Here is a 21,270-nt window from a genome sequence, read left to right on the forward strand (position 1 = left end):
GACTCTGTTATGTTTATAGGATATGGTGATTTAAAAGGTTACAGATGCAAATCTATTTGATTACAGATAACCGGCTCTGCTTGATTTATGTATTTTGCTAACAGTAGGATTGGCACATGGATTGCTGTGTGGTTTTCTACTCTGAATGGCAACTAAGGTTACTCACAGATACAACTTAAAGTCTTATAATCCTTGAGGCCTTGTCTGGTAGATTTATGTTTATGGATTGGAAATCTCCACTGGAAATAAGAAAGTTCTGAAGTTGAACAATGCACTTAAACATGCAATTTCCTGCAGATGGGGCATCTGCCCTCCTTTCTACACTGCTCACTGCTTATTGCTTGAACACAGCCTACTTACTTCCTCAAATCCCCAGCCTCGACACACACACACACACACACACACACACACACACCCTCTGTTAGTCATTCCCCAGTTCAGGAACATGGCAAGTAACTTCACCAAATAGGTGAATCTTACATTAGTCATTCTTGTAGAAAAAAATCCACCAATGCTACTAAAATTATTAGGTGGAATTTTTATGAGAATCAAGAGGTATATAGTTTCGAAGTACCCTCAAATATTTAGTTCTAGTGATCAAGATTGATATCACCAATAATAGACATAGTAGTGGCATCAGAAATCACTCTGTAGGGTGCACTTGGAAGGACATGCCATCTTTCCATTGCCCCAAATGCATAGCATCAGTCACATCATGGGAATATAGCAGAGAAACTTAAACCAAGTCTACAAAACAAATTCTCAGTGTTCATCAAATGTGTCAAAGTCACGGAGAAAAGACTGAAGAACTGTCACAGAATGGAGGAAATTAAGGAGAATTAGAACTAAATGAAACGTGGGGTCCTGGGCAGGATTCTGAATCAGAAAAATGGATGGGAGAACATTACATAAAAGTTTGTTAAGTACTGTTCTATCTATGCCTGTTTAATTGCTTTGATTATGATGCTGAAGATACACAAGGTAGTATCATTCTATGAACACTGATGAGCAGCTGTCAGCAAATCTCTGTATAACTCCTGCCACTTTCTTCTGGAAGTCTCAAATTATCTTAAAAAAAAACTCCCAAAACTGAACAATAAGTGGCTGCACTCATTTTTACCAATTCAATGGACTTTTATTCTTTTAGTATTTCTTGTCATTATAAACTCAAAAACTGATATTTTTGAACTTAATTCAATGAAAATATGACTGGTGTAGACTAAGGGTTGGAGCACATTGAGAAACTAAGGATAACGTGGAGGCAGGATTGTATTCTCTGATTCTCATGATTTTTTCAAAGGCTAGGTTACATCCTGCTTTGTGTTTGAAATGCATTATACACCGATGTGATGTTGCTGTCAAACTAACATGGTTTACAATGGATGTGGGATTTCGCTAGGATACTTTTTTTCCTTCTCAATGCTGTGTAGAATAGAAGCCTTGCTATTTACCCCTACACATTTGATGCTGTAGCTGGAATTCTTCCTTGGGGACTTCTGAATCTATTGCCTAGAGTTCACTTTAAGATCTTAAACTCTGGAGATTTCATTTTGTTGATTTTCCATATTGAAGAGGTGTTTGGATACAAATGAGATGTAGAAAGTTGGAACAACAGAATGGTCCATGTAATCTTGAATGAGCCACGAACATTGGTATGGTTTGGCTGCCTTTTGAATCTGTTTCCCCCAAAGCTTGGGGGACACATGCTAGAAACGTGGTCTCTTTGATGAAGCTGAGATGACAGGATGTTTCAGTGGAGGCCATGGTGGCGCCAACCTTGTAATGGGTTGTGCTGGCTCTTGTGGGATTGGAGTAGTGGCATGAGAGTAAGTGTTCATAAAAGGAAGTCATCCTGCACAGTTGACCTTGTCTTCACCTGATTGGTTCTCATTTTGCCTCTCCACCATGTTGCCACACAGTCAGGGACCTCGTCAGGACACTGATACATCTGTTTGAACCTCCAGCCACATACTTACAAACCAAACAAACTATAACTTTCTTAGCCTCTGGCATTTATGTTGTAGCAATGCCGAATGAACTAAAAAAACTTACAAAGGATCATTCATCTAACCTATGGGGGCATATAAACCTAATCCATGAGTCTCAATCTTTGGTGTGTAAAAGAACCCACTGTAAGTTTTGTTAAAAATGAAGATGGTGAACCCAAGAGCCATTTCGAACAGTCTCTCAGGTGATGCTGCCTCTAACTGTTGTTGGTCCTTGTTAGTTCTGTGATTGTGTCTTGAAAGAAAGGAATTTCATTTTAAATAGGGGGAATATTAGGTACCTACGGGCAGTATGGCTTGATCATAAACATCCGAGGAAATGTTGCCAATGAAGCGGACTCTGGAGTCCTGAAAGGCTGCTTGTGACGTTGTGTCATTTTAACCTTGCCTTAAAGGCAGCATGAGAACCAAGGAGCCTGGATTTCACCCCAGTTTAGCCTAAGCCAGTTTAGGGCAGATACCCCGGAGTAGGGAACACCTTCTAGGAATGCAGATCCCGGCGGAGGATGGTTGCCACTGCCACCAGGGGGCGCACCACCATAGCATTTCCAGGCCTGCAGCATCTGGTTTGAGTCAATCTGAGAGACTACTAACATGTGAACGACACGGGATTTAAAAAAAACCAACCAACCAAACAAACAAAACCGATACAGCACAGCACTGGATAATGTGAAGCCATCCCATTGTCTTCAGGTATCTCTAATAATGAAGACTTTAGGTAAGTTGCATATTTACAACTCTCAGACACCCGACAGCTGTGCTTGTCTTGTTTGTTAAAGCAAATTCCAAAGGTGGATTGAAAACTCAGTTAAGAGCACTTTCCAGTGATTATTCTCCTTAAAATAACCTAGAGCTGTGCCAGAGGCGATTGACTTGGGTGCTCCCCTGCTTTGAAAGTTTTACGTTTCCAAAATGCTTCACTGCTGGCTGTGAAATGTTTTACTGAGGAAGGGTCATGGTGGTCTAATTATCAGCAGGGAAACTGAGGCACACGGTGAAGAAGTGACCCAGGCCTTAGATCTGAACCTGGATTCGAACCAGAAGTTCAGCTTCCTCACTAGGCAGCCTGGCTGACCACCTAGGTGGGCTGCCTAGCTGCTTGACACCCCAGGGCTCCTTCGAATGGGAGTTTCCAGCCACAGAGCAAGCCAGTTAAGGCTGAGAGAATCACTGGCTTTGGAAGGCTGGCTAGAAGGTCCCACCGAGCCTCCTGCTGTCCTACCAAACTGAAGCCATGTTGGTTGTATAGTTTAAGTTATCTGCCTTAACTGCTGCCTGTGAACCGATAATTTTAATTATTTTGTAAACTAAAAACTAGGACATATCGATGGGAGAAGAATTACCAAACTACAGGAGCATATAGAGACAAAAGTGAAAAGTCCCTTTGCGTTCTTCAGTTCTCATCCAAACCCTGTACTCCACCAATAAACACCTAATATACATCATGTATATTCATATACAATATACACACGATATATATTGCATTTTATATACATATATACCCACATGTGTACATATATACATTATAGATATGTGTTTTTAAACTTTCAGAGAACAGAAAATAAGTAGGTACAATTTGATCAATTTGTTCATTATGTCAGGAATGTTTTTAGATACACAAATATATAAACTCACATATATAGGGAGAGAAGTGCTTTTGCTGAACTTTAAAGGAATGGGATTATGCAACTCATACTATGGCTTCTGATTTTCACTTATATATATCATAACCTGTCAGGACGAGATATTGAAAAAATATCTTGATTAAAAGCATGAGATTCTTAGCTGGGCACAATGGCCACACCTGCAGCCACAGCACTTAGGGAGCAAATCAGGGGGGTTGCAGGTTTGAGACTGGCCAGGGCTATGTAAAAGAGTGTCTGAAAACAGAAACAGAAATCCCAAGGGACTCCTAAATCCAGTGTTCTGAGGACAGCAGTATGCTTTGAGGCCCACCCTGGTCTTCTCTACACACATAACCTCATGTCTGCTTGAGCTTACATAGACAAAATAAAGAAACATTGATGTGTTTCCCTTCTAAATCAGTGGTTCTCAACCTTCTTAATGCTGTGACCCTTTAATACTGTTCCTCATGCTGTGGCGACCCCCAACCATAAGATTATTTTTATTACTATTTCATAATTATGATTTTGCTGCTGTTATGCATTGTAATGTAGATATCTGTGTTTTCAGGTGGTCTTATGTAACCCCTGTGAATGGGTCACATGACCCCCAGAGGAGTTGCCACCCACAGGTTGAAAACCAAATGATCTTAAGAGTGTTCAAAGGGCTCAAATTGTGAATGCTTAATTTTTTCCTTCTGAGGACTGAGCATTTCAATCTCTTATTTCCATGATTCTGGATTATTTTATGGAGCTGATTTTTCATATTCAGGTGAAACAAGGGATGCAGACATCTCCATAGAGTGTGCTGGTGTGTGGTCTTTAGTTCTTCAAAACACTCCAAACAAGTCAATTGAAAATATTGACAAGGAGGAGCTAGGTAATAGATCTTTTCTTTTTAGATTTTCTTCCAGGACCCACGCAAAGTGCCCACCTAACTGTGGCTTCCTCCCAGCAGCAGGTCTCACCTTCCGAAGAGTCCCAGGAAACATGAGAATAATACAGCTGACTAGGCAGGCCTGTACCCCACTGCCCAGGGTGGCTGGGTGAGGACATCTCTGACATACTCACATGGACCTGTAACACCAGCTAACATTGGATTACAAGGAAGGTCTATGATTATGAGGGACGGAGTGTGCATTTTTCCTGAAGGCATCTGTTCTATTTTCCTCTCCTCCCCCATCTCTCTCTCTCTTAGAATAAAACACACAGGGGAAATGATTGTACAGACTTTCCCCATGAAAAGCAATTTCTAACATCGATGTATTTCTTGAGAATTCCTCCATATTCATCTTTAAAAGTATGGCACCCCGTTATCCGCCAACCCATCTGTTGACATGTGTCACTGAAGTGACCCTTTTGCCAATCCTCATGTGGTACAACAGGTTTGAGAAGCAGCCAGTGACTGCTTTCAATTTTAGCTAAAGTTCCTTGCAAAACTAGCTAGCCCGGGAGGTCATTTGTCTCTGGTCCAGAGGCGGTGGTTTGATTATTCTTGGCTCAAACTGAACTTGGAAGGGAACTGAAGCATCAGGTAGGAAAAAAAAAAAAAAAAAAAAAAAAGGAAAAAGAAAAAAGAAAAAGAAATCCTCCATACCTACAGAGCATGAGAAAGAACAAACAAATGCGTGCCACCAGTGTGGACAGATTTCATGGAAACAAAGCAGAGTGACTGAAGTTCAAGGACAGGTAACAGTGACCTAAAGTGACAGGAATAGGGAGGAAGGTTGTCATATGGAAGGATTATTGCTTTCAAAAGAGATGGTGGGGAAAAATGCCCCGGGCCCTATTTCGGTACTTATTTAGCAGGGTGCATGTACGTATCTGACTTTGTGGAGTAAACACTTAAGCTGTGCACATTCTGATATATATATATATATATATACATCAGATATATATATATATATATATATATATATATATATATATATATATATATATATAATACCTCATTAAAGTCCTTTTTATAAAGAAGAAAGCTGTGGGTTAGGCCATGAGCCAAGGGAAGAAAACTATAGTCATCCATGTGGTGAGTCAAAATTCACCAAACAAATTCATACAATTGGAGAAAGAATGAAAAAAATTAACACTTAAATTAATGATAAAATAAGAGGTCTCTTTTGACTCCAGTAGTAAGCTGAACACCTAATACAGGAGGAGTCCATGCTGTGGACATGGCGTTCTCGATATCCACACTCCACAGAGGAGTTTTTGTACTTAAAAAATGCTGCTGTACAGCTTTTTTTTTTTTTTATAAATAAAGGCAGAGGGCAAGGAAAGTACAGTGTCTTCCTCAGTAAAAGTGAGGAAATCTGTGTGATGGGCAATATGAAGAACACATGTGACCCACAAGTGAAGGGTAACTGGTCAGTCCTACCCATACAATATACATAGAAACCACATATCCTTAATTCCCAAGACCCATAGAAGGTCCTACATCCAAGGTCTGTCGCAGAAAGTTTTTTTTTTTTTTTCTTTTTCTCCTTCTTCTCCCTACACTGGTTCGTTGAGCAAAAATAACCCCTGTGGACAGCTCGTGAGCTTCCCTTGCTCCAGCCAGGCCTCTGTGTTACTGAGCAGCACAGGGAGGAGTCACTTCTTCATGCAGGTGGCTGCTTTTCTTTTTTCTCCTCCCCTCTCTTCTAAATCCTGGCTTGTCTGTTTAACACCACTGGCAATGTTTGGTGTTATGGAGACACAACCTCACTTTGTTGTGGAGACTGCTCCATCAGGTCTGGGCACTGTGGGTGAGGGGAAATCAGAGAGCGTGGCAAGACTGCAAAGAGCCCAGAACAATCTGCCTTGTCTTGGAACAGTGGAGGCCCCACCTCACTGGCTGATGAATGATACCAAGCCAGTGTTATCATAGGAGGGACTGTGGTCTGTTACTGTTGTTTATTGTTGTTGCTGTTTTGTTTCAGATGGAGTTTCACGGTGTAGCTCAGGCTGGCCTGGAACTATGTTTATAGCCCAAACAGACTTCAGATTTGTGGTCCTTCTGTCTCCATCTCTTTTTAGGGGCTGGGATCACAGAAGTGTGTCAGCATGCTCAGTTTTCTGGGAAGGCTTTTGATTTTTGTTGTTGTTGGTAGTGCAATGGCGGGGCTGTGAAAACAGTGAATGGCTTCTATTCCCTACATCAACACTGCACGCAACTGCACGCGAAGGGCTTATGGAAGTAAAAACTGGGGCAAGGAGATTGAGCCCTGCCTCCAGCCAACATGGAGATACTCTGTAAATACACCTGCTTCATTCTCGGAAGGGAAAATGGACCAGCGCCTCCAAGCTTCTTTTTCCAAGCAAGCTCATTCTGGGATGGAACTGTAAGTGTGGGATTTTCATCTTGAAACATAAGATGTGAGACCAAGTGTGGAACAGACTGGGGAATAAAAAGGAAGCAGCCACATTGGGATCCTTGAGCTTCCTGATCATGAAAGACCACAAATACATTCTTTATTCTGAGTCCCACTCCTTCCAAACTTCTGTTTCCCAAGGTGAATTCCTGCACAGATGCTCTCACCCTAGGAATTAGGGGGCCTCTCTGAGCTAAGGCACTGTCAGGAGGAAGACCAGAGATCTCCACCTTTCGCTCCCAGCGATGATTGGCAGCTCCAGAAGCTATCTTTCAATGTGCTTAGCCTCCCCACCTCCTTTTACGCTGAGATTTCTTAGAACAAGTATCAACTAGCCAAGCCCTCTCTGTGGGCCACAAGAGTCTTCCCTCTATTCCAGGGACACATCAGTTCCTAGTCCTTCTCCCTTCCTCCCTCACACCCCCTACCCATGCCCAGATCACACAATTCCTCCTGCCTATGGTATTTTCTGCCCCAAGATGAGTTAGTGTTCATTCCCTGACTCAGTAAATTCCAGGTCGCCCCCCCCCCCCTGCTTTTCATACAGACACCACAAGAGTGACTTTCCTAGCACGTTGAACTCAAGGGTCTCAGAATGCTTGACGGAGGTGGCCTAACTAGAGAATTCTCCATCACATTCCAACTTTGGATGGACCTGAATAGTTTGAATTCCTCCTTTGGTCCCTGGCAACTTAAGCAAAGGTAGGCTCGCCCAGGCATTTCAGGGAAGGTGTGCTGGACATGGGGCAGCCAGCAGAGAATAGGAGGGAATAAACTACAGAATAGGAAATTAAATCTTCTGCTCTTGGTGTGTGTGTGTGTGTGTGTGTGTGTGTGTGTGTGTGTGTGTGTAAAATGGCCCTTCTGTGGAAAAGAGACCAACTATGACCACTCCCCATTTCCCCAGATGTTATCAGAGAGGGTTCTGACAGTATGTGGGGTAGAAGGTCACCGACTGCTGATTCTGTGGGTCCTTCGGGACCTAGGCATGGAGAAACCTGTTCACAGGTTCCCTCCTCCCTTCCAACCTCCCAGGGCTAGACTGCTCAGTCCCAGGAGCTTCCACACCGCCATCCAAGCTATGCATCTGGTTTCTAGGGCCATCCTTTTTAGAATAAGACTTAGGTTTTCAGCACCACGTGAACACATCTCCTCTTCCTCCTTTCTTCCGGGGTTGTGCGTCTTTCAGTCTGCAGGCACCTGGGAGGAGGCAAGGGAAGTCCAAGCATGGAGAGTGAGCTGTGCCTGGGATCACTAGGTGTCCTGTGCAATGGTCACCTGTTGTAGATGGAGGCGGAGACGTCAGCCTCCACATCTTAAATAGGCAGGGGTAGAAGAACCCGAATGAGGGGAATGGGGGCCTAGGGCTTAATCTTGTGAGATAGGCTGATGATCCTTGTAGAAGGCCAGGAGCCTCCTTCCCGGGGATCTTGCCAGGGCCCCCTTATCTTCAACCATACACTGGACTTGCTTCAGTTCCTCAGAGAGCGAAATGTGAGCCTGAGCCAGAGGGGGGAGCCAGGACACCCCTAATAAGCCAAAAGCCCCCAGGAGACCAGTTTTAGAACTTGAGCCTGGCTCACGGGGATCCCCACCAGGGGGCAGAGGGGAACCCCGGAGGCCCGCGGGAGGAGGCAGGACCCAGTGGTTAGCACTGGCCACCTAGCACACTCTCACGCTCTAGCTGAAGGCAGCGGATGGAAGAGGGCCAAGGAAACCCTCCTTTTCTCTGAAAGTTTCAGGCGAATCCTTCTTGGTAGAGATCTGTCTACCCGAATCTCGCCTTGCAGGCCTCCGGCACCACTGCTTTCTCTGGGCACCAAAGGGTTGAAGGGCTGTGCACTGGGCTCCCTCCGCAGCCCAGTCTCCTCCCTGCGCCCCCTCCTCGCAGTGCTGGCCAGAGACCCGTAGCATCCCGGGCGCTGCCCCCCACCCAACCCCGTGAATCCCCCCCACCCCCCCTGCCGTCGACCCGCTGGGGGGCTAGGGGAAGCTGCTCTCGCCGGTGCCGCTGACGCTCTCCGGCTCCGAGTCCCCCGCGCGTGGACCGTGGAGTAAGGGGGCGGCCCCGCGACGCGCTCCCGAAGCTCGAGGCCAGGGCCTGCTCAGGGTGGCCAGCGGCTGGCCCTCCTCTCGCCGGTCCTTCCCCGCTCCTCCTCCCCGGCCCCCGCCACCCCCGCCTCCCGGCCGCCCCCGCCGCCGCCGCCCCAGGCCGAGCGCGGGCGCGGAGCGTGGGAGCCATGGTGCGCGAGCAGGAGAGGGACCCTGAGCGCAAGGAGGCGGCGGCGCGGGCGAGCGAAGAAGAGGAGGAGGAGGAGGAGGAGGAGGAGGCGGCGGCGGGGGAGGAGGGACTGAGCGATAGCGACGAGGGCGACGGCGTGGAGACGGGCAGCGGCCGGGAGGAGGGAGAGCAGGAGGCGGCGGCCGGGTGGGAACGCAGCGAGGACGCGCGGCTGCTGCGCGCAGGGCTGCCTCCCGCCGCCGTCCCCGCCGCGGCCGCCCGCGACCCGAGCGGACGCCGCCCGCCGGGGACGCCGCCCGGCCGCCCGAGGATGCCGCCGCCGGGCGACCAGGACCGCGCGCGCCGCCGCCGCCGCCGCCGCCGGAGGGACCTTCTGCTGAGCCAGCTCTGCTTCCTGGCCTCAGTGGCGCTGCTGCTCTGGTCGCTGTCGAGCCTGCGAGAGCAGAAGGGTGAGTGCTCCGCCGCCTGCCCCGAGTGGGCGCTGCGGCTCCAGCGGCTCGGGCTCCCCGGGCTCAGCGCTGGGCGGCTGCGCTCGGCTCCGGTCACACCGAACAAGCACGAGGACACCCAGGTCCCTCGTAGGGCTGGGGAGGAAGGGGTCTGGGCGCTAGGACTGCTGCGGTGGAGGAGCGGCCGACCTCCTTGGGCATCCTGAAGACCTTTACTTGTGACTCTTGCCTTCTGCCCCTTTCCCACAACCTGAAGACTGGTGGTGGCGGTGGTGACAGGGAGTCTCACCCCAAGCAAAAACCCTGTCACCACCAAGGCCAGTAATAAAGTTGTTCTGGCAGCAGTCGATACCTGTGCAGGTAACCAACCACCTGTACTTCTGGCTTGCTGAGGGCTTGCAGGGCTGGCTGACCGGCTCGCACCCGGTTCTCCACGTGTTCTCCACAGAGAACAGGTGGGGTGGACAGCAGAGAATGCTCCTTGCCACCGTTTCAGTCCGAGAACAGGTGCTGGGAACTTCGGACAGGAGAAAGTGATAGCTACCAGCTGGGGTTTAGGAAAGGGCATGTTCTCTTAGAGGGTCGCTCAACAGGAACACATGGATTCATTTCTCAAGGCTGGCTTCCTTCCCCGGACTTGATGCTGGGGATGGACCACTCTATGCTGTCCACTTTTTCCTGGTGCCTTGGCTGGTGATACACACACACACACACACACACACACACACACACACACACACACACACGAGACTTCGGTCTTATCTTTGCCCTTGGCTTTTCTGGAGCTAAAATAGATATCGAGGAGAAATGTGCTCAAAACAGTTGTCTATTGGAAACAATTTGGACTCTGGGATGCAGCTGTGTAAAAGAACAAAATAACACCACGGAAAGGAAAGACTTGGGAGAAAAAAAAAACGGTTGTAAAATGATTTTGTATCCTGGCTTTTCAAGTGTCAGGGTTTGTGGGGAAGCAAATAAATGGTTGTGGGTGGAATAAAACAGTTACAGATATGTGCTGTACTGTTGAGATAGACACCGATCTGATAAGCACACAATAAAGGCATTTTGATAGTGGTGGTGACATTTTAAAAGATGCCATCAATCAAGACAGGGATTCCCCTCACATTGGCTGGTGTGTGTTTCCTGGTGAAACTCGAGGGTCATTCTAGACTTAGAAGTTCTCTCTACAGACTTCATCATATATGGTAATAGGAGAGAGGCAGCCCTGGTTTTCGGCGAAGCCTGTAGACTTGACGAGTCTCTCCATTGCTTTGGAGTCTCAGATTTTCTGGCCCTGGGTGCTGATACCGGGGAGCGGGGGCTGTGTTGTTGGAATGAATTGAGACTTCTCTCCAAGGGCAGATTCAGACCTGCTAAGCAGTGTCCACTGACTGTCACCAAGAGGCTTGGTAGTTTTTCTGAGTGAACGCCAGCAGATAGTTTATGCCTCCCTTGGCAAGAGCTATTCCAAGTCAATTACTTGGTGGCCGTTTCCCTACAGGTTGGGGCCCTTGTGAGTGACAGGCTTCTTAGCACTTTCCAGGACATAAAAGACATTGTTTTTTTTTTTTTTTTTTTTTTTTTTTTTTTTTTTTTTTCCTGGATGGTGAATGTGACCCACACAGTGAAGTGGATCCATTGCAGGGGGCTTCAGTTCCTTACGACCACCAGGAGCTGGAATGGCTGGGCTGATAGGGTAGCACGCATTGTAAACTTGGAACCTGATGACTAGACTTTCATTTTGAAGTAGTTTCCCTGACAATGACATTTCTGTCCGGGTGCTACTGACTCAGATTTTATTCTATAGCATACCTCCATCTCTATCCTTTTTTTTATTAATCTTTCATATTCTCTTTCTCACTGTCACTTTCTCTCTAACCCCCTGTCAATATCTAGTTTAGGGACCCTTGATTCCCAGCCCTTGAAAGACTTAGTTGGGAGAAACCCACCAGTTCTAAGGACCCTGCTATCCAGGCTCTGCTTATCCCCTCCACCCCCAGCTCCATGGCTTGCTGATCCTAATTCTTTCTCTAATCACCTTCTCTTCCATTAGATGCTGCAGTTTTCAATAGGGGAGGCACAGCCGTGATGCAGCAGCAAGGCATAGTTTTCTTTCAGGATAATTTTAAACAGATTAATTACTGCATAGGACTCTTCCAATGATATTTTGCTTGGGATATGCCATTGAGGATTATAAACATCTGAGTAGTGACTCTTACCCCCAAAACATCAGGACCATTCTACATAATGTCCTTTCAGCATGGGCAAAAGGTTCGTAATTTTGCCCCACTTTAAAGACACTGGGACTCACAAAGGGTGATTGAGTAAAGTCATATAGGAGTTGAGAAATGGAGGGACAAACCAACTTGAGGTGACCTGCTCTTTGTTCCCAGTTGCGTTCCTTGCTTTGGGGTACAGCAGTGTGATGTTTATATGGTCATGTGGGGGTATGGTCCTAATGACCAAAGGTAATATTTTACCTTTAAAGGCAATTATTAAAGGTAATTATTAAAGATAACAAGATAACCCTCCAGAGGCTTGTTCCCCAAGGATCTCCCCTATTCTTGTTCTTTTTCTTTCTTAATAAAAAGGGCAGTTAGTTCTTTTTATAAGAAAGTTCAAATAGAGGTGTGTGGAAGTTATGTTACATAATGTCTAACATTTCTAATCATGGAATTTGAGTTCTCTTTCTTGATTTCTAAGTAAATGCAGATTGGGTTATATACTGAAACGTTTGGTTCTATTTTGCAAAGGTTTTTGGTGCTCAGTATTTGGTTAGAAGAAGTATAGCAAATAATCTATACTGGTTCTTTTTTTTTTTTCCTGTGTAGCTAGGACATGAGGATTGTTTAATTTAGGTCAGGAAGAGTTAGTGCTGGAATGAAGGGAATTCTTAATTCTAACTACAACAAAAGCAATAATAATAACTACAGTTTGGGCATCTCAAACGCCAGGCACTGTGCCAAGCATACTTTATGTGCATTTACCTCATCTGCAAATACTGTCTTCAGTCCTGTGAGCCTTCAGCAGAGGAGACACAGGCCCCAGGTGCCCTGTTTAGTTGTTACTGATGAAGATCTCCTTTTTGATCTCTGTGTTCAAAGCCAATTTAAATAAGGTGTTAGATTTGCTAATGAGGGTTTTCACTTATTCTTGCCATGAGAATGGATTATGTTTGTATATATCGAATAGCTTGGAAGTGTTTCACTTTTCTTGATATAAACTACATGGCCATCTTTCTCCAGAAGTAGGGGTTCTAACTCAGGAGCAATTATATACATCTTGTCTAGAAAGTTCTCAGGGTGTAACTAAGAAAAAAAAATAAACATTTGCACACACACATACACACATTTGTGCGTAAGTGTATATAGGTATACACACACACACACACACACACACACATATATATATGAGAGACATATATGGCTATATATTTTGTAGTTCAGTTACTCTTGCTATTTAACAAATTAGCCCCAAAGTTGATAACAACAGCTGTTTAACTTTTTTTCCCATGCATACTTTGGTTCAGGGGTTTGGATGGGCATGTTTGGGATGGCTTTTCTCTACTTCATTATGTCATAGGCCATGGCTGGGAAGAGTGCAAGACTGAGCACCTTGACACTTGGCTCTGGAATCATCTGAGACAACATCGCTCCCATTTATAGGGGTTGATATGGATGTTGACCTAGACCAACACATGACCTTTCCATGGGGCTCAGTTTGAACTTCCTCAGAGCATGGCAGCTGGGTTCCCAGAGATAGCACCCCTAACAGCAAGATGGAAGTGCCTGGCAATTTTATGCTCTAGCAGAAACCACAGAGTGCTACTGCCATGCTGGCCTTCTGCTGGTCAAGGCAGGAACAAATGCCACCCAGGTTGAAAAGGTGAGGACATAGAGTCACTATTTTCTCAGTTTAATGGGAGATATGATTTTGGAAAAATCTGGAGATCTGGGAGGATCGTAACGTAGGAGTGAGTGAAGGCATTTCCCCAAGTGGCCAGTTGTGAATAAAGGAAGTATGTACATATACATTTGCATGTAGACATTTGTATGTGCACCCATGTGGACATACACTGTATATACATGCACATGTATAATGTCTTTGAAATGTCCTCCAGTCGTGAGAGTATTGCCGTTAATCTTATGTGGGGTGAAGACAGGAGGTAACCTTTGAAGAAGGAGCTACAGTATGGATTTGAACTGCAAACTGAGAGTCCATCTTTGCTTCCTGGAATCCCTCATCAGAGGGCTTGGGGTGAGCCTGCAGAGTCCTTCCCGTGATGTCCCCTCCCTTAGCCTTCTCTTTTCTGATCTCACTTGGACTTTTCTGTTGCTTCACAAGGGTGTGACCTTTCTGGGCCCAGATTTCTCACATGTGCTGGTCCCACTGTACTGCTGTGTCCACCACAACTAGCCAATCCTTCACTCTGCAGTTACTTAATCTTCCTGCAAGGCCAAGATCTTCTGGACTGTATTAGATTCCCACTGTGTTCTCTGAAAACACTGCTTTCTGTTGATTATACTTATCAAAGTCAGCAGCTATCTGTTTGGTCAGTGTTCGAGTAACATTCCTCTTCACTGGATTCTGAGCTCCAGGAGGTCAGAGACCCTGTGATCTAGTCTGACATCTGTCACCCCCATCATCCAGCCCATAATAAGAGCTCAAAATGTATTTGTTATAGAAAGTCCTTCTGATTTCTGAACTTCAATGCCTGTGATAAAAATAAAAAAGCCAAAACAAAACAAAACAAAACAAAACCCACCATGTTTTAGGGCCCCACTTTCTGGCATGTGCTTAGTTTCTTAATTTCTAGTCCTGTAAATTTGATGTTGTTGCCTGTTTTTCTTTGGAGAGCACCGAGCTGGCAAAAAGTGGCAGGCTGTACCCATTATCAGTTGGATAGGGGTAGGATTTGAACCTAGGGATGCCTGTGTCAGAGCTGCATATGGCTGCATTTTCAGCACTGGCAGAGAGGAACACAAGCCAGGGATTCACCCTGCCTTTTTCAGTCAGCCGAGGAGTAAGGAGTAACAGAAGGTTGGTTTCATAGAAGCAGTATTTTAGAAACACGTTGCTTTCAACCTTTTCTATTTTCCGCACAAACATATATAGAAGTGTTTCTTTCCTCCTGCCTTTTCTTAGCTGCTCATCAACCCAGATTTTTTCTCAAAGAGTTCCTCTCCTCAGAAGCCTCGAATCCTTGTGGGAAGATTTTTTTTACCCCGGAGGGTTGGCAAAGCCAAAAGAATTGCAAAACTAGCTGTTTGCTGAACATTCCAAGGCCTGGTGGAAGCTGGCTGATAGTGCAGGACTTTGGCAACTCTCGCTTCTATAAGGAGTGTTCCATGCGCATAAGGAAAATCTTTGTGTATGTGTTTGGGTAATGGAGGGGAGGATACTACATAGACTGTCCGAATGGAGAAACTGAGGTATAGGGGATTAAAAAAAATGTCCCTGGAGTCATACTGCGAGTGGGTTATGATCTCAAGAGAGTGACTTGAGGATTTCTGGTTGATGGCTGCCAGTTTCTGATCCTGTAGTGTTTATTTGACAGCCACTTTTATTCATTGCTTGCAGTACTTTCAAACGAGGTCCTGCTGTGTAGGATCTGAGAATGGGAAGTTTTGAGGACACAAGTGAAGGAAGGTTTGCTGTGATCTAAGGGGGTGGTGGGCTGTGGGCTTCCGGCATTCTGCTTGCTCTTCTCTCAGTCTGCTTCTGGCTTGGGGTTGGCCATGCTCCTCACTGTTGCTCATGTTGGGCGCCACCATTCTTCGGTGGCTTCCTTGTTCCCATCACTGTCTTCGTTAGCTGTCTTTTTGTGGACTTCTTCTCAGTGGATTCCTTGGAAGGAGCCCTTCCCAAGATCCCAAGGGCATCAGATCCAGGGATCTCTGCCTATGCCTTCTTCAATCAGGCCTTTTGCTAGTTGTTGGGGTGACAGTCCTATCTGAGATTGACACCCAATGTCAGTTTTTGGGCTTTGTGAGAAGAGGGGCTATTTTTGAGAAATTGTTGGTGATATGAATGACAACTACAGCATGCCCTGGAGGAGTATGTGGTGCTTCAGAGGTGCTAGGACCTGAAAAACAGAAATGAGTTAGGAAAACAAACACTCCTAGAAAACTGAGAAAATACTGTGGGCAGGCAACAGACAGAGATGCAACTGCGGAGGGCCAATAGCCACAGATAACGTTTTCCACTCTTAATTATCAAGTGGAGAATTGGAATTTAAAAATAATGAGATGTCATTTCTTTTTAATAGTTGGACTGGCAAAAATTAATGGATCCAAGTGTAGTTAACTACAATGTGGAGGCTGTGTGGCTAAGTTGCTATTTGCTGTTGTTTTTGAAACACATACATGCTTATGGATTTAGAGCAGCTGCATGTGTTTTTGAAACCTGGGTACAGACTTAGTGGACTTCGACCCAGATGTGGCCCACGGGGCTGGTTGGCTGTGGCCCTTTAAAGTCTGGAGTTTAGGACTAGAAGGGAACTCTGGGGATCAGGAAAGACCAGTGCTGGTTGCTTATTTAAACCCTGCAATCTAGTATCCATTCTTTACTTTTCAGTAGTTATGTGTTCCTCAGAGGGTGAGCAAGTAAGATCAGCTCAGCTGCTACCCAGTTTGGAGAGTTTCCCATCTGTGGCTTTTGAAGTGTTGACGGTGCTCCTTTTCATTTTTCCCTTTACATGTCCACTTTGTTCTGGCTTAGGAAGGGGTATTTTTACTTTAGCGACCTGGTCTGCCACCAGAATTTGAATCCCCACAGGACATGAAAGAACAAAGGGTGGCGGGGAGGCCTTGGCGACCAGACTGGCATTACACATCCGCACCAGGAGGTCAATAATGCCACTTTCTAGATGGAACGTGAAGTGTTCATTTTTGGATAGTTTGAGGTGGCGAGCTGGTGGGACACGATGAAGCTGACAGTTGAAAATCGGGATTATTAGCAGCTGCAACCACAGACAAGGACTTGTGAGGAGGATACCAGAAGGTGAGAATTATCTCTTCGGCAAGCTCATGTTCTTCAGACTTCTATGCAGTGTCACCGGGAAACTCTGAGCTTCACTTGTGTCTGAATCTTACCCAGAGATACTGATGGAATGCTCCAGGGTGTGGTGTGGACATTGGGATGTTTTTTTTTTTTAAAGGGTGATACAGTTGGTGCCAGTGTATAGCCAAGACTGAGCCCTGCTGGGGTAGGTTCATATGCGGCATTCACTGTATTATGACTGTGTAAAGGCCCATTGCTGCTGATCTGTGAAATATATTGAACTCCATTTTTCTGTTCTGGATGAAAATCAATATTCTTTTGCTTAGTTTTCTAAACCGCTGTCACAATTTCATCCCAAACTCTCTTCCCCTGGCCTCATCTCATCTTCATACGTACGCTGACATTAAATGCTCCTTCAGGGTTTCTTTGGGAAGCGATCTGCACGTGGGTTCTTCTGGCCGTTGCTTGTCTGCCAGGTGACTTGGTAACCCTGCCATCCAGATGTCATCCTGCCACCTCCCTTCAGCTCTCTGCCGGTCACATCTCTCGACTCTGCCCCGGAAGTCGTCTTCCTAGAAGCCATGCCTGCATCTCTCTTGGATCATTTCCCCAATTGTTCTTTTGGATCTCAAACATGCCAAGGGCCTCTGTACCAAGGCAGGGAAAGCACAGGTTTGACTGACTCCTTGTATGCTTGATCCTTCTTCTGACCCGCGTGCCAGATGGATTGGGCTCATAACTTAGGTTACACACCTATAATCCTAGAACTTGGGAGGGCTGAGCAGGAGGGTTATGATTTTGAGGCTAGCCTTAAATCTAAAAATAAAAGGAAAATAATTTAGGATGGGCCTCATTTCCCCCTGGGGTCTGAAGATGTTGCTTGGCTATCTTTCTTCAATGATGTCTCTAAGAAGCCTGATGGTGTCCTATTTTCCAATGTTTTTAGACTCTGTTTCCTTTTTCTGAAACCTTTGCTTGGCTCCTCCTGTGTTATCTTCTCCAAGTGTAAGTGAGTTAGAAGACTAGTATGGGTGTGTGTCTGTCCAGTCCCTTAGGTCTTCCACCAGATTCTTCTAATCTGGATGTGCATGTCATTCAGGCCTAGGAACTTCCCTTCAGTGATGTTCTCATCCTTGTTCACCCCCTTTCTGGGTTGTCTGTTACTGGATGTATGAGTTCCTGAAAGCATCTCCTATTCTACCTTTCCTCCCTCCCTCCTTCCCTCCTCCTCCTCCTCCTCCTCCTCCTCCTCCTCCTCCTCCTTCTTTTCCGAGACAGGGTTTCTCTGTGTAGCTTTGGAGGCTGTTCTGGATCTCGCTCTGTAGACCAGGCTGTCCTCTAACTCACAGAGATCCGCCTGGCTCTGCCTCCCGAGTGCTGGGATTAAAGGCGTGCGCCACCACTACCACCCGGCTCCTCCCTACTTCTTTCACCCTTTTGACTGAGCTTTTCTTTGTGTTTTGAGATAGTTTTGTTATACAGCTTAGACTGGCCTTGGACTCATGATCCTTCTGCTTTAGCTTCTCAAGTGCTGAGTGTACAGTCATATGCAATCACCCTGACCCTTTGGTCTGATTTCTATTAATGTTATTTATTTGATTATATTAACACATGTGGGTATTTTGACTACATGTGTGTCTGTGCATCACATGTGTTCCTGGTGCCTGAGGAGTCCAGAAGAGAAATATGAATCCCCTAGAACTGGAGTTACGGAAAGTTGTGAGTAGTCATATGGGTGCTGGGAATCAAACCCAGGTCCCCTGGCAGATTCTTAATCTCTGGGTTCTTAATCTCTAGTTCTTAATCTAGTGTTCTTAATCTCTGAACCATCTCTCTAGCCTCTCCACAAATTTCCCTAACCAAGAATTTACCCCTCGCTTAAACAATCTTGGTTTAATTATTCACTATTGTGTGTGTGTCTGCGTGTATGATGTGTGGTGGGGAAGCATGCATGTGGATTCATTGGTAACCTTATGGAATTAGTTCTCTGCTTCGACCTTTAATGGGTTCTGAGGATCTCACTCAGGTCATCAGGCTCACACGGCAAGTGCTTTCACCCACTGGACCATCTTGTGGTCCATGTTTCCAACTCTTACAATGGCTTCAATTCCCAAGAGCTGTATTTCCTGTGGGAATGATTTTAGTAGCTCCTTCTTCTTTTATCCATCTGAATCATCTCTCCCACCTCTAAGTATCCACATATTAGTTTTGAAGATTCCCTTTCTCTCTGTGGACTCTTCTATAAGTGGTTCTTATCCATCTGCTTTGTTCCATTTTCCTTACTGGCGTCTTTCAATGTCAGGAAAACTTTGGTGTCTGAGCCTGCCTTGTGTGTGGGTGGAGCTGTTTCCATGGAAGCTCACCTGACTGGGCCATGTCACTGGGAAAGGCTCTATGTGTCTCATTTTCCATCTTTGTCCAGGGGTTAGTTGGATTTATTATACAGTAAGATCACTGTGTCCTGCCATCAGCGGGGAGACCAGTGAGAGAAGAGGTTTTCTTCAGCCGAAGCACTTTCTCTGACTCAAGGACTTAGGTCCTCCCAACCATGACTGTGAAGGGGTTCTATAACTTATTTGATGACAGAACCCAGGCTACTCCAAGTTATTTAAGTCAGCCTGCCTCCCTCCCGCCCTCCCTCCTCTTCCTTTTCAATTTTAGCTACTATACATAAGAAAACTAAAGGTAGTAGGTAGGAGGAATGGAAAACCTTTTCTAATAGAAATTTTTTATTGAGTGAATTGAAGAGTCTCAGGTAGGTGGAAAACAAAATACAGAGACCCCATCATACATGTTTTCTAGTTAGCTTCACTGTTATACTTTGCAAAATTATGGCATAATATTATCAGGAGGATGGTGACCTCCAACTAATCCACCTCTCTTACTCAGATTGACTCTCTTTATTGTGCATGCAGGTGCATGCATTCATGTGGGTGTGCATGTGTGCGCATGCACGTGCACGTGCACACACACTGGATTCTGCACAGTTGTATAACTCATGTGGGTTTGTGTATCTACCACCAACAGTCAAGGTAATAGAGAAGGGTCCCTCTTATGACAACACCATCCATACCTTTTAGTACAAAAGGACCAGTGGCATTAAGTAATTGATAATCACCTACACTCAAATAAAGTCAACTTTAAAAATCAAGATCTTAAGAATGAAGGAAAATCACCACCAAGACAATTACATTCTGCACAAAATTTTGATTATACATTGGGGCAGAGAAATGATCACCAAGTTCATTTTCATTTGAGAACTGAAGATGTGGACTGCCTCCTATGTTTGCAGAGTTACCAATCTAGCATATGGAAATCTGAACTGAATGTGAGGGGAAGGTTGTTCTTGGCTTGCTGAGGGCTTCTTTAATGGATAGTTATTTTCTGTCATTTGTACAATATTTTTGAATGAAGGATGCATGAAAATGGCTTCTTCAGATAGATGGGCCATTCAGGCAGTTTTTCCATATTGCTTTCCTTGGTGTTTGTTTTCTGGAATATTAGACATGGAGGCGCTCTTAGGGGCCACCGAGTCTTAACATCTGATTTTGTTAGAAGTGACATGAAAGAAAATTGCCAATTTCACTCTTTGCTTGAAAAAATAAAAGCCACTTAAGAAAACAGCACAGTTAAGGGAAGAATATAATGAACGAAGATCAACTTTTGGTGAATTGTCTCACATTCTGAAATGTTACTGAAGTGCTGGAATCTCCTGGGAAACTGTTTGACATTCAGGAAAGTCAGTTCATGGGAAAGAAAGGGGGAGTCACGGGATGAGCTGCTTCATGTAACAAGTAAAGAGATGTGCTGACGATGGACCGGTGGCTCTCAGGGCGCTCCTTGTTTAGTGTTCTGAGAGCTTGTGTTATTGTTTCACTTCCGTCTATCTTGATGTAATCAATAGGATAATGGGCTCTTTGGAAAAGGAGTCGCCCTGGATTTTCTTTTTCTACAGAGCAATGTTTGAGTTTATAACTTTCCAACTTCGTTTTGTCCTTGGACATTGATCTGAACACCAGTTCCTAAGGAGAGCAAAATCAAACCTATAGCCTTTGGAATGGGATTTCAGGTTGATGTTTAAAATCAGATAGTTTAGGGCTGTGTAGAGAGAGTAAACTCATTGCGCCCACTTTAAACAAAGCTAGGCAAATTTAGATCAGTCCTATTATTTTCTAACATTGTGATGTTATTTCCTCCCTTTAGTATGTCAAAATTGAGATTGAACCTATATAATGGCTTAGATCTTTAAAATTGTTTGTTTGTTTGTTTGTTTTATAAGACAGGGTTTGTCTGTGTTTGCCTTGGCTGTCCTGAACTTGCTCTGTAGACCAGCCTGGCCTCAAACCCAGAGATCTGCCGACCTCTGCCTCCCGAATGCTGGGATTAAAGGCATTTGCCACCGCCACCCATCAGATCTTTAAATTTAAAAAAATCTATCATCTATATATCTATCGATACATGCATCCATCCATCCATCCATTTGTCCATCCATCTACCCACCCATATCTATCTGTCTATCTGTCTATCTATCTATCTATCTATCTATCTATCTATCTATCTATCTATCTATTCATCCATCCATCCATCCATCTACCC

At 45.2% G+C, this 21,270-nt stretch overlaps 1 protein-coding gene across 1 annotated transcript in view; it reads left to right on the top strand.

Annotated features, from left to right (window-relative positions):
* The first annotated feature begins 9,540 nt into the window (after nucleotides 1–9,540).
* Slc24a3 (solute carrier family 24 member 3) overlaps nucleotides 9,541–21,270 on the top strand; it is a 485,481-nt gene continuing 473,751 nt past the window's right edge. The window contains exon 1 of the mRNA XM_059261565.1: nucleotides 9,541–9,672. The gene's annotated coding sequence lies outside the window, so the exon portion shown is untranslated. The remainder of the gene's footprint in view (nucleotides 9,673–21,270) is intronic.

Source organism: Peromyscus eremicus, chromosome 4, assembly GCF_949786415.1.
Source record: "Peromyscus eremicus chromosome 4, PerEre_H2_v1, whole genome shotgun sequence".
Taxonomy (NCBI): Eukaryota; Metazoa; Chordata; class Mammalia; order Rodentia; family Cricetidae; genus Peromyscus; species Peromyscus eremicus.